Source organism: Asparagus officinalis, chromosome 8 (genome assembly GCF_001876935.1).
Source record: "Asparagus officinalis chromosome 8, Aspof.V1, whole genome shotgun sequence".
In the NCBI taxonomy this organism is placed as follows: domain Eukaryota; kingdom Viridiplantae; phylum Streptophyta; class Magnoliopsida; order Asparagales; family Asparagaceae; genus Asparagus; species Asparagus officinalis.
Window position 1 is genome coordinate 118,145,763 of NC_033801.1, and position 14,661 is coordinate 118,160,423.

Here is a 14,661-nt window from a genome sequence, read left to right on the forward strand (position 1 = left end):
CGTTAATCCTCCAACGGATCCTATTTATCTAAAAGATGTTCATCCTTCTACAATAGAAGCAATGGCTTTTATAAAGCCTAACGAAATTAACGAAGAACATATGAAAGAATTGAGTAAAATAATTAAACAAAACAATTATACAAACATACATCTTCAAACAATAGGAGATCAATTAATCACAATTGAAGATGCTATAGAAAAATTAATAAAAAATTTGAATGATGTAATACCATCATTAAAATTGTTAGAAAAAAATAAATCACCGGTGTCTAAAATGGAACATACAAATATAAAACCACTGATAGATATATCAAGATTTAAAAAAGATGATATAATCTCTTCTGAAATAATTGAAATATTAGCTAAGAAGCTTAGTAATGCTAGAATTCACTATGGCTGGGCATATTCGGTTCGGATCGGTTTTAAGCTCAATCCGTATCCAATCCGAATTTTTCGAATTCTTAAAACTCTCATCCAGATCCAGATTTTTTTTCCATTCATCCAAATATTCGGCCCAACCGAAATTCGGATCGGTTTCGGTTTTGAACCGAATTAATACTATTTCACAAAAATCTGCCCACACCTGAGATCATTGCCTATTAATTTCTGATGAAGTATCATTATTTGTCCATTTTGTCTACTTAACTTTTTCCCCCAAACAATGAAATGTGGAGCTTGTTTGAAGTAACACCATTGCCACAGCTAACAAAAAACCGAAATTAGTGAAATGAGCGCAAACCATATCAACAAGTACATATGGTTACGTAACATTCAAATATTAATTAACTATAATCAAAAGGTTATCTTTCATTTCTTGGAAAACAACTTAACATACCTCTAGTAGAATTTGAAAGCTTATATGAGGTTTCACCGATTTTAATGCGTGCATATACGCTAGCAGGCCCAATGAAAAGGAACTATACAATATAAACATGTATGTAAACATAACAATCAAATTACCGAGCAATTATATAGCTTAATGTTCAAGTGATGACTCACTAATAAGAAAGCTATTCCATCCGACTTCGTCCAAACCAAAAGTCTTTTCCATTTTGAGCAATATGAATATCCGACAAAGAACGAATTAGAAAATTCAGTTCGGTTTTTTTTTTGGGCGGTTCAGGGGTTCAAACCGGATCCAAACCGGTTTAATTCGGTTCGGACGGTTTAGAGTCTTCTTCTCATCCATTTAATCCGGTTCGGTTAACCGGCCCGCTTTTTCAGGCGGTTTTTTCGGTTGAACCGGTTTTTTTCGGTTTTTGCCCACCCCTAGAATTCACACTTTAAATCAAGCTTAAACTTCAAAAGTGATATCTAAAGAAAGTAGTTCTTATGAAGACAATGAAGAATCTGAAAATTCTTCTGGAGAAATAACTCCAAAACAATTATTAGCTGTAGAGAATAATTTTACAGAAATAAATAAAATTAAAAATGATCCAAAAAGATTGGAAATGTGCTATTATAAAAGACCTACTCCAGCTGATGTTTTATTTGAAGAAAATGATACATTTATTCAAATGGATTATAATGGTAGAAATATCTACGAATGGAATATTGATGGGTTATCAGATACCCAAATTTATGCTGCAATGCATAGAATGATGATGTACAGTACAGTATGTAAACAGAATAATAATTCTGATAAAATGATAGCTTCGTATATTACATGTAGCCTTACTGACACCCTTAAAGAATGGTGGGATAATTATCTATCCACTGAAGCCAGACATGAAGTATTAAATGTAACAAAAATTAAAAATAGTATACAGCAAGAAGATGTTGTATACACTCTAATGCTAGCAATAGAAATGAGGGTGAAAGAATAAGGACCTTATTACAAAATTTTAGATGTCCATCATTAACTCACTTTAGATGGTATAAAGATACATATTTAAGTAGAGTAATGTCTCTAGCTCACGCTAATAGCGCACATTGGAAAGCTAAATTTATTGATGGCTTACCAATTTTATTTGCTAAAAGAGTTTGAAACAAAATTCGAACAGAATATAGGGGTTATATCCCTTATGATAATTTATCTTATGGATATTTATCAAATGCATGTATAAAAGTGGGTTTAGCTCTTTGTAATGATTCAAAACTAAAAAATCAATTAAAGTCTCAAAGACTTACTAAAAGAAAAGAATTAGAAGAATTCTGTGAACAATTTGCATATGATCAACCATATAAGGTTGAGAAGAAAGTTATTCCTAATAAAGGAAAAAATAAAAAATTTATAAAGAAAAAAAAAAGAAATTCTTTCAAGAAAAAGAAAGAGAAAAGCCAGAAAAGACTAAAAATACAATTAAAAAAGAAAAGAATAAAATTCATTGTTATAAATGTGGCAAAATTGGCCACTATCCAAATCGTTGTTATACAAAAAAGAAAATAGAAGAAATTGAAGATGGGTGATTAAAAAGAATGTTGTACAAAATTATGATTAATAGTGATACTGAATCTGAAGAATCATCTTCAACAACCTCAGAATCTGGGGAAGAACAATGCGCATGTATAGTTAATAATTGTAACTAAGATGCTGAATATTAGAAAGCAATAGCCCAAATGAATGGATTATCTACAAATATGATTAAATCTAATCAAGAGTTACTAACAAAATTAGCGCATGTATAGTTAATAATTGTAACTCAGATGCTGAATATTAGAAAGCAATAGTCCAAATGAATGGATTATCAATAAATATGACTAAATCTAATCAAGAGTTACTAACAAAATTAATATCTGAAGACATGTCTTCGGACTTAAAAGAAGAAATTCTAAAATCCTTATTAAATAATAAAGAAAGCAAAGACAAACCAAACATTGTAATGTTTATAGATTATCTGAAGTTATAAAAAGAAGACAAAATATTGCATATACTTCTAAAGAGTTATCTTTATCAAGTCTCAATAAAGAGATACAAGATTTGAAGAAAGAAGTTAAAAATATAAACAAGAGAATAAAAATATTCTCTCGACTAGATGAAAAAGATACAGAAGACAATAATAATATAGTTCAACATAGTGATAATGAAAGTAATGACTTTCTACAAATTTTACAACAAATTACCTCACAAAAGTGATATATTAAAATTACTTTAATAATTATTGAACAAATGTTTATACCAGATCTAATAGCTCTGGTTGATAGTGGCGCAGATTTAAACTGCATAAATGAAGGAATTGTACCTTCTAAATTCTTTGAAAAAACTACTCAAACGTTAAACAGTACCAATGACAATCAATTAGAGGTAAAATATAAATTACCACACATATGTGTACAAGGTACTTGTATACCTACTCCATGTATTTTAGTTAAAAACTTATCCCAACATGTAATACTTGGGACACCATTTTTTCATAATATTATGCCCATAAGTCAAATTGACATAAAAGGTATTAAAGCAAATTATGAAAATAAGAAAATTATATTTGAATTTATAACTGATCCTCAAACAAGGATGTTAAATGAGGTTAAGAATATAATCTTAAAAAATTATATTTGAATTTATAACTGATCCTCAAACAAGGATGTTAAATGAGGTTAAGAATATAATCTTAAAAGAAAATCAAATAAATTTTCTTAAATCCTCAAACAAGGATGTTAAATGAGGTTAAGAATATAATCTTAAAAGAAAATCAAATAAATTTTCTTAAGGAAGTAGTGTTTGTTCAAACTGAAGAACAAATAAAGAAACAGAAAGACTTAATAAGTCAGATTGAAAATAAATTTAAACTCACTGTATGCATTGATGTTCCTAATGCTTTTTGGAATAGGAAACAACATATTGTTTCACTACCTTATATTGATAATTTTAATGAAAAAAATATTCCGACAAAGTTAAGACCTTGCCAAATGAATAACGAATATCTTGAATTATGTAAAAATAAAATACAATCTCTTATAGAGAAAAAAATTAATAAGGAAATCATATTCTCCTTGGAGTTGTACTGCATTCTATGTTAATAAACATGCGGAACAAGAAAGAGGTATTCCCCGTTTAGTTATAAATTATAAACCACTAAATACTGTCCTTAAATGGATAAGATATCATATTCCTAATAAAAGGGATTTGTTAAATCGCATTCATAATGCAAAATTATTTCCTAAGTTTGATTTAAAATCAGGCCATTGAAAGATTCAAATTGAAGAAAAAGATAAATATAAAGTACCTTTTGGCCATTATGAATAGAACGTAATGCCATTTAGGCTTCAAAATGCCCTTCTGAATTTCAGAATATTATGAATAAAATATTTATTCCTCCTACGAATTTTATATTGTCTTATATTGATGACATTTTAATATTTTCACATAATTTTGATCACCACATGAAACACTTAGGAATTTTTAGAAATCTAACATTAAAGAATGGGTTAGCTATATATGTCCCGAAAATGAAATTATTTCAAACCCAGATTAGATTTTTGGGTCATAATATTGAAAAAAGAACAATAATTCCTATTAATAGAAGTATTGAATTTGCATCCAAATTCCCTGATGAAATAACTAATAATAAGTAGTTACAAAGATTTCTAAGCGCATTAAATTATGTTACAGATTATTATAAGAATCTAGCACAAGATACAGCCATATTATGTAGTAGGCTAAAAAAGAATGTTAAGCCATGGACTGAGCAACATACTGCTGCAGTTAGAAAAATAAAAGCAAATGTAAAATGCTTACCATGTATACATTTAGCCAATATACATTGGTTTAAAATTGTAGAAACTGACGCATCCAATATAGGATACGGAGGTATTTTAAAACAATTAGATCTTCAAAATAATAAGGAACAATTAGTCAGATTTACATCTGGTAAATGGGATAAAGCCCAATACAATTATTCTATTTTTAAGAAAGAAATGCTTTCTATTATTAAATGTTTCTCTAAATTTAGAGATGATATCTTAAATCAAGAATTCTTGTTAAGAATTGATTATAGTTCTGCTAAAAGCATTATAGCAAAAGATGTAAAAAATCTTGTTTCTAAGTAAATTTTTGCTAGATGGCAAGCTGAATTAGCAATATATCAATTTAAAATAGAATATATTAAAGGTGATAATGATCATCTTCCTGACTTTTTAATCCGTGAATTTTTACGGTGTAGCAATGAGATGGAGGAGTCCCTCCTTTTCAGGGAGGGGGAGAGGAGGCCTAGGCCCAAACAATTCTAAAAGGAGTTATACTCCGACTCAGTCAAATTCTTGGAGAACAATTACTAAGAAGCATAATTCTAGCAGTCCATCTCAAGCCTTTTATAAAGGCATAAATGATTTAATAAGCAAGGAAGACACTCCTCAGCTATTTACTTCAATTGTTAAAAATGTAGAATGGACTTCAAAGCAAACTTCTGAGACTGTTCTGTATCTAGAACAGGACATTCCAATGATGAATGATCCAGATAAAATTCGTCAGAAATATCTGAATGATAGTTACTATCCGACCCTATCATTAAAATCAAGGGCATGCATGAAGACATTGATAATACAAAAAGGAATAAAAATTACCCATTTCTGAAGCAGTGAAAATCGTAATGTTCCACCAAGTTTTAGTAAGTGTATCATTCAAGAAGTTATACAGCCAAGAAATTGGGCGATTAATCCTAATCATGAGTTACCTTTGGTAAAATCTCAGAATACGAAGAAGTTATACTACTTCAATTATTGAGACTACAAACAAGCCTTTTACAACATATTATTATACCAGAATCATAAGAATAATCATACTTGACTTATTAAGATTTGTCCAGAGGTCATTAATAAAGGCTTGCATACATGATTCTATCACTGGTGGGAAACTTATGGAGCTGAGTTAAGCATAGTTCCCGAATCAATTATGAAGTTATACTCTTCATGGGTTGATTCCCATCCAATTATCTCTAAGATGGATGAAAGCCAAATCATAGATGGCCTATGTCCTATTTATTTCTTTGCCGAAACAAAAATTTCATGGATATGAACTTGGTCCTTCGAATCTGACTGGACTATTTCTCATTTGCCAATCTTAAAAAGAAAGTTATACTGTAGATGGTGGACTGGCATTCTAATAGAAGAAAAGTAAAGCAAATTGAGGAAATTATTAAAAAGAATAATGCTATTTTTGAGACTTCTATGACTCAAGAAATACAGGAAAAAAATCTCATGCTTAAAATAGCCAAGATGATTAGGCGAAAATATCCTCAGGCTTCTGATACAGAAGTTCAACAAAAATGCTTAGAACATTTAAAAAAACAACTTTTGAAGCATTTGACACTAGTGATACTAGAAGTCATAGTTCTACTGGGAAAGATACTCGTATTCAAGATGCCCAGGACCCAGATGATATGTGGGATGAAGCTATGGGAATATTACAAAATATTAATATGACAGATATTAAAGGCAAAAGCATTATTTGATAAACACTAGAAAATTCTGATTTGAGCCTCAGGGAGCCGATCAGAATCACTTTATCAAAAGCTACTTTATAAAAGCTTCTTTAGAAAAAGAAGCTTTAATAAAGCAACTTTCGAAAAAGAAGATGCTATTACTGTGTACTTTTGAAAGTTATACTTTCCAAAAGTTGATATGATGTAAAGATGCTGCCACGTTTTCTAAAGAAGATGTCATGTCCCTTTCAAGAAAGAAAATAGAAGTTTCATCAGGCATCTTTATGGCTTATAAATAAAATGGAAGGCAGAGTTTAGACAGACTTCAGAGAGCAGAATAAAAGAGAATAAGAGTTTGTAAGAAGAAAGTTTGAGAGATCCTCTGTATAATTAAGAGTGTACTTTATAATATATTTTGGAAGATAATAAAGATCTAATCAGGAGTTACCTTTGGTAAAATCCCAGAATATAAAGGAGTTATACTACTTCAATTATTGGGACTACAAACAGGCCTTTTACAACATATTCTTATACCAGAATCATAAGAAAAAACATACTTGGTTTATTAAGATTTGCCCAGAGGTCATTAATAAAGGCTTACCTGCATGGTTCTATCACTGGTGGGAAACTTATGGAGCTGAGTTAAGCATAGTTCCCGAACCAATTATGAAGTTATACTCTTCATGAGTTGATTCTCATCCAATTATCTTTAAGATGGATGAAAGCCAAATCATAGATGACGCCCTATTTATTTCTTTGCTGAAGCAGAAATTTCATGGATATGGACTTGGTCCTTCGAATCTGACTGGACTATTTCTCATTTGCTAATCTTAAAAAAAAGTTCTACTATAGATGATGGACTGACATTCTAATAGAAGAAAAAATAAAGCAAATTGAGAAAATTATTAAAAAGAATAATGTTATTCTTAAGACTTCTATGACTCAAGAAATACAGAAATAAAATCTCATGCTTAAAATAACCAAGATGATTAGACGAAAATATCCTCAGGCTTCTGATACAGAAGTTCAACAAATCATAGATGGCCTATGCCCCAAAAGTGAGCAGGAAGAAAAACAAAAATAAAAGATAGAAGAGCTTACAGTTTAAGACGCCCAACTTGTAAAATAATATCTTTATCTTCCAAAATATATTACAAAGTACACTCTTAATTATACAAAGGATCTCTCAAAATTTCTTCTTACAAACTCTTATTCTCTTTTATTCTGCTCTCTCAAGTCTGCCTAAACTCTCTGTCTTTCATCTTATTTATAAGCAATAAAGATGTCTGAAGAAACTTCTACGTTCTTTTTTGAAAGGGACATAGCATCTTCTTTAGAAAACGTGGCAGCATCTTTACATCATATCAACTTTTGAAAAAATATAACTTTTCAAAAGTACACGGTAATAGCATCTTCTTTTTCGAAAGTTGCTTTATTAAAGCTTCTTTTTCTAAAGAAGCTTTTATAAAGTAGCTATTGATAAAGTGATTCTGATCGGCTCCCCGAGGCTCAAATCAGAATTTTCTAGTGTTTATCAAGCAATGCTTTTGCCTTTAATATCTGGCATATTAATATCTTGTAATATTTTCATAGCTTCATCTCACAAATCATCTGGGTCTTGGGCATCTTAAATATGAGTATCTTCCCTAGTAAAACTATAACTTCTAGTATCACTAGTGTCAAATGCTTCAAAAATTACTTTTTTAAATGTTCTAAGCATTTTTGTTGAACTTCTGTATCAGAAGCCTGAGGATATTTCCGCCTAATCATCTTGGCTATTTTAAGCATATTTTCTTTCTGTATTTCTTGAGTCATAGAAGTCTCAAGAATAGCATTATTCTTTTTAATAATTTCCTCAAGTTGCTTTACTTTTCTTCTATTAGAATGTCAGTCCACCATCTACAGTAAAACTTTCTTTTTAAGATTGGCAAATGAGAAATAGTCCAGTCAGATTCGAAGGACCAAGTCCATATCCATGGAATTTTTGCTTCGGCAAAGAAATAAATATGACATAGGCCATCTATGATTTGGCTTTCATCCATCTTTAGAAATAATTGGATGGGAATCAACCCATGAAGAATATAACTTCATAATTGGTTCGGGAACTTTGCTTAACTCAGCTCCTTAAGTTTCCCACCAGTGATAGAACCATGCAGGCAAGCCTTTATTAATGGCTTCTGGGCAAATATTAATAAACCAAGTATGTTTATTCTTATGATTCTGGTATAAGAATATGTTGTAAAAGGTTTGTTTGTAGTCCCAATAATTGTAGTGTAACTCCTTCGTATTCTAGAATTTTACCAAAGGCAACTCTTGATTAGGATTAATCGCCCAATTTCTTAGTTGTATAACTTCTTGAATGATACATTTACTAAAGCTTGGTGGAACATTACGATTCTCACTGCTCCAGAAATGGATAATTTACGTTCCTTTTTGTTTTATCCATGCCCTTGATTTTAATGATATGGTCGGATAGTAACTATCATTCAGATATTTCTGACGAATTTTATCTGGATCATTCATCATTGGAATGTCTTGTTCTAGATACAGAACAGTCTCAGAAGTTTGCTTTGAAGTCCATTCTACTTCTTTTTGAACAATTGAAGTAAATAGCTGAGGAGTATCTTCCTTGCTTATTAAATCATTTATGCCTTTATAAAAGGCTTGAGATGGACTGCTAGAATTATGCTTCTTAGCAATTGTTCTCCAAGAATTTGACTGAGTCAAAGTATAACTCCTTCTAGAATTGTTTGGGCCTAGGCCTCCTCTCCCCCTCCCTGAAAAGGAGACTCCTCCATCTCATTGCTACATTGTAAAAATTCACGGGTTAAAATGTCAGGAAAATGATTATTATCACCTTTAATATATTCTATTTTAAATTGATACATTGCTAATTCAGCTTGTCATCTAGCAAAAAATTGCTTAGAAACAAGATTTTTTACATCTTTTTGTATAATGTTTTTAGTAGAACTACAATCAATTCTTAACAAGAATTCTTGATTTAAGACATCATCTCTAAATTTAGAGAAACATTTAATAATAGAAATCATTTCTTTCTTAATAGTAGAATAATTGTATTGGGCTTTATCCCATTTATCAGATGTAAATCTGACTAATTGTTCCTTATTATTTCGAGGATCTAATTGTTTTAAAATACCTTTGTATCCTATATTGGATGCGTCGGTTTTTACAATTTTAAACCAATGTATATTGGCTAAATGTATACATGGTAAGCATTTTACATTTGTTTTTATTTTTCTAATTACAGCAGTATGTTGCTCAGTCCATAACTTAGCATTCTTTTTTAGCCTACTATACAATATGGTTGTATCTTGTGCCAGATTCTTATAATAATTTGTAACATAATTTAATGCGTCTAGAAATCTTTGTAACTGCTTATTGTCAGTTATTTCATCAGGGAATTTGGATGCAAATTCAATACTTCTATTAATAGGAATTATTGTTCCTTTTTCAATATTATGACCCAAAAATCTAATCTTTGTTTGAAATAATTTCATTTTCGGGGCAGATATAGCTAACACATTCTTTAATGTTAGATTTCTAAAAATTTCTAAGTGTTTCACATGCTGATCAAAATTATGTGAAAATATTAAAATGTCATCAATATAAGCTAATATAAAATCCGTCTGAGGAATAAATATTCCATTCATAATATTCTGAAATTCAGAAAGGACATTTCTAAGCCCAAATGGCATTACGTTCCATTCATAATGGCCAAAAGATACTACAAAAGTAGTTTTATATTTATTTTTTATTCAATTTGAATCTGCCAATAGCATGATTTTAAATCAAACTTAGAAAATATTTTTGCATTATGAATGTGATTTAACAAATCCCTTTTATTAGGAATATGATATTTTATCTATTTAAGGACAGTATTTAGTGGTTTATAATTTATAACTAAACCGGGAATACCTCTTTCTTGTTTTGCATGTTTATTAACATAGAATGAAACACAATTCCAAGGAGAATATGATTTCCTTATTAATTTTTTCTCTATAAGAGATTGTATTTTATTTTTACATAATTCAATATATTCTTTATTCATTTGACAAGATATTGACTTTGTCGGAATATTTTTTTATTAAAATTATCAATATAAGGTAGTGAAACAATATGTTGTTTCCTATTCCAAAAAGCATTAGGAACATCACTGTATACAGTGAGTTTAAATTTATTTTCAATCTGACTTAAGTCTTTCTGTTTCTTTATTTGTTCTTTAACTTGAACAAATACTACTTCTTCTTTAAGAAAATTTATTTGATTTTCTTTTAAGATTATATTCTTAACCTCATTTAACATCCTTGTTTGAGGATTTAAGAAAATTTATTTGATTTTCTTTTAAGATTATATTCTTAACCTCATTTAACATCCTTGTTTGAGGATCAGTTATAAATTCAAATATAATTTTTTAAGATTATATTCTTAACCTCATTTAACATCCTTGTTTGAGGATCAGTTATAAATTCAAATATAATTTCCTTATTTTCATAATTTTCTTTAATACCTTTTATGTCAATTTGACTTATGGGCATAATATTATGAAGAAATGGTGTCCCAAGTATTACATGTTGGGATAAATTTTTAACTAAAATACATGGAGTAGGTATACAAGAACCTTGTACACATATGTGTGCTTGTGGTAATTTATATTTTACCTCTAATTGATTGTCATTGGCACTGCTCAACGTTTGAGTAGTTTTTTCAAAGAATTTAGAAGGTATAATTTCTTCATTTATGCAGTTTAAATCTGCACCACTATCAACCAGAGCTAGTAGATCTGGTATAAACATTTGCTCAACAATTATTAAAGTAATTTTAATATACCACTTTTGTGAGGTAATTTGTTGTAAAATTTGTAGAAAGTCATTACTTTCATTATCACTATGTTGAACTATAGTATTATTGTCTTCTGTATCTTTTTCATCTAGTCGAGAGAGAATATTTTTATTCTCTTGTTTTAAATTTTTAACTTCTTTCTTCAAATCTTGTATCTCTTTATTGAGATTTGATAAAGATAACTCTTTAGAAGAATATGCAATATTTAGTCTTCTTTTTATAACTTCAAATAATCTATAAACATTATCAATGTTTGGTTTGTCTTTGATTTCTTTATTATTTAATAAGGATTTTAGAATTTCTTCTTTTAAGTCCGAAGATATGTCTTCATTTATTAATTTTGTTAGTAACTCTTGATTAGATTTAATCATATTTGTAGATAATCCATTCATTTGGACTATTGATTTCTAATATTCAGCATCTTAGTTACAGTTATTAACTATACATGCGCATTGTTCTTCCTCAGATTCTGAGGTTGTTGAAGATGATTCTTCAAATTCAGTATCGCTATTAATCATAATTTTGTACAACATTCTTTTTAATCTCTCATCTTCAATTTCTTCTATTTTCTTTTTTGTATAACAACGATTTGCATAGTGGCCAATTTTGCCACATTTATAACAATGAATTTTATTCTTTTCTTTTTTTAATTTTATTTTTAGTCTTTTCTGGCTTTTCACTTTCTTTTTCTTGAAAGAATTTCTTTTTCTTTTTCTTTATAAATTTTTTATTTTTTCCTTTATTAGGAATAATTTTCTTCTCAACCTTATATGGTTGATCATATGCAAATTGTTCACAGAATTCTTCTAATTCTTTTCTTTTAGTAAGTCTTTGAGACTTTAATTGATTTTTTAGTTTTGAATCATTACAAAGAGCTAAACCCACTTTTATACATGCATTTGATAAATATCCATAAGATAAATTATCATAAGGGATATAACCCCTATATTCTGTTCGAATTTTGTTTCAAACTCTTTTAGCAAATAAAATTGGTAAGCCATCAATAAATTTAGCTTTCCAATGTGCGCTATTAGCGTGAGCTAGAGACATTACTCTACTTAAATATGTATCTTTATACCATCTAAAGTGAGTTAATGATGGACATCTAAAATTTTGTAATAAGGTCCTTAATTCTTTCACCCTCATCGAGATATGCTCCGGTGAAGTGATGTGCTTTTGCTAGCATTAGAGTGTATACAGCATCTTCTTGTTGTATACCATTTTAATTTATGTTGCATTTAATACTTCATGTCTGGCTTCAGGGAATAGATAATTATCCCACCATCCTTTAAGGGTGCCAGTAAAACCACATGTAATATACGAGGCTATCATTTTATCAGAATTATTATTCTGTTTACATATTGTACTGTACATCATCATTCTATGCATTGTAGCATAAATTTGGGTATCTGATAACCCATCAATATTCCATTCGTAGATATTTCTACCATTATAATCCATTTGAATAAATGTATCACTTTCTTCAAATAAAACATCGGCTGGAGTAGGTCTTTTATAATAGTACCTTTATCATCTTTTTTAAATCCTGATATATCTATCGGTGGTTTTATATTTGTATGTTCCATTTTAGAAACCGGTGATTTATTTTTTTCTAACAATTTTAATGATGGTATTACATCATTCATTTATTTATTAATTTGTCTATAGCATTTTCAATTCTGATTAATTGATCTCCTATTGTTTGAAGATGTATATTTGTATAATTGTTTTGTTTAATTATTTTACTCAATTCTTTCATATGTTCTTCGTTAATTTCGTTAGGCTTTATAAAAGTCATTGCTTCTATTGTAGAAGGATGAACATCTTTTAGATAAATAGGATCTGTTAGAGGATTAACAGGTCTTTTAATTATTCTACATGTGGTAGTTTTCCACTGTTTATAGTGTTCTTCTATTACTCTTATTTGGTTTTCTTGATTTTTAATATACTTTTTCAGAAACCAAGGAATAAAAACTCAATTTTTTGTTTTAATTTTAACTGTGAATAGTATTCATTTTTCCAGTTTAATTATTCTTATTTATTAAATGTCTTAAAAAATTATTTTCTAAAATTTTTATGTTGTTCTAAATAAAATTCTTGATTCAGAATTTTCCTTTCAAAACTTTTTCCTTCAAAATTCATTTCATTCTAAAACTGACTTCTTAATTAGGAGACATTTTATCCTTATATAAAGGATGAGGAATATTATTTCCAGAAAGGTTTAATCCTTTTATTTCATTAGTTCTATAAGAACTAGATCTGGAGATTGAATTTCTAGCCGAATTGGCCACATCAGATATTCTGATGGTTCGTGAAGGATTGAAAGTTATTTCTACATCTCCATCTATAGTTTGAACTATTTGATCTACATCTTGATTAATAATTGGCAGTGATTGAACTGCATTGGGTATGATCCAATTATCTGGGAAATTTATTTCATCCCATTTTATCTGTCTATTAACAGCAATATTTGAGGATAGGACATTGGTTTCTACCAAAAGAATCTTACCTGGTTTAGAATGTATTTTAGCTTTATAAGCTAAAATATTAAGAATTTTATAATGAATCCAATATATTATCGCAATTGTTTCAAATCTTGATATGAAGTTATACCCATGTGTTTTAATGTTGAGACTTATTGCCTCTAGAATGTTCGGGTCAGTCAATGATAGACTAAGATTAGGATAAACATTAAAATAAACAGGTCCATTACATAGGCTGGTTTCCATTATACTCATCAATGATTGGGTCCAATTTAGACATCTAGCATCTCTTAAACAGACTAATAAGGAAGCATTTAAGCCTTGCAAAGTTAAAGGTCTAAAAGCTATTTGGATTAGACCAACATGTATATATTTATACTTGTCCATATATGGTTCAATGTCAACTGGTCCAAGTAACTGGATAGTCTGTTCATCCCTATCGACTGTTGTAGTCCGTTCTAGAGTCTTAATATTAATTAAAGACTTATAATCTAAAAAGCCAATTTTATAAATATCCCTATTAGGAACATCAGGGATTGTCCATTTATTAAGAGATTCAATATCAGAAACATATTCTGTCAATTGTGCGTTTTTAACTTTTCTGCCAGTATAACTGGACTTTTGGTATCAGAGCCATGCATAACTATTATATGCCTGTGTAAATTTATTCTAACAGTTTATCTTTATGATTATTTGCTAATAAGAACGTAGAATTCATATATGTTCTTTTCATTCTCTGCTTAAGAACTTAGTTTACAGGCTTAAGGGACGTCACCCAAGTCATGCAGTGTAAAGCCCTATTGTTGCCAGGATGGCTTGTTAGGGTAGTGTAAATCGTTGACAGACGTGTGAGCTTTTTGGCTAGGTTGTTTAGTAGAGAATAAAAAGAAAAATATGAACTCTGCATCCTTAGTGGTTAATATGTCATAAGATAAACTAGTAAGAACAAAAGTCCAGTT

At 29.4% G+C, this 14,661-nt stretch overlaps 1 protein-coding gene across 2 annotated transcripts in view; it reads right to left on the reverse strand.

Annotated features, from left to right (window-relative positions):
• The window catches only part of LOC109820596 (dual specificity protein phosphatase 12), a 25,955-nt gene that overhangs the window by 7,753 nt on the left and 3,541 nt on the right, over window positions 1–14,661 (reverse strand). The window lies entirely within an intron of this gene.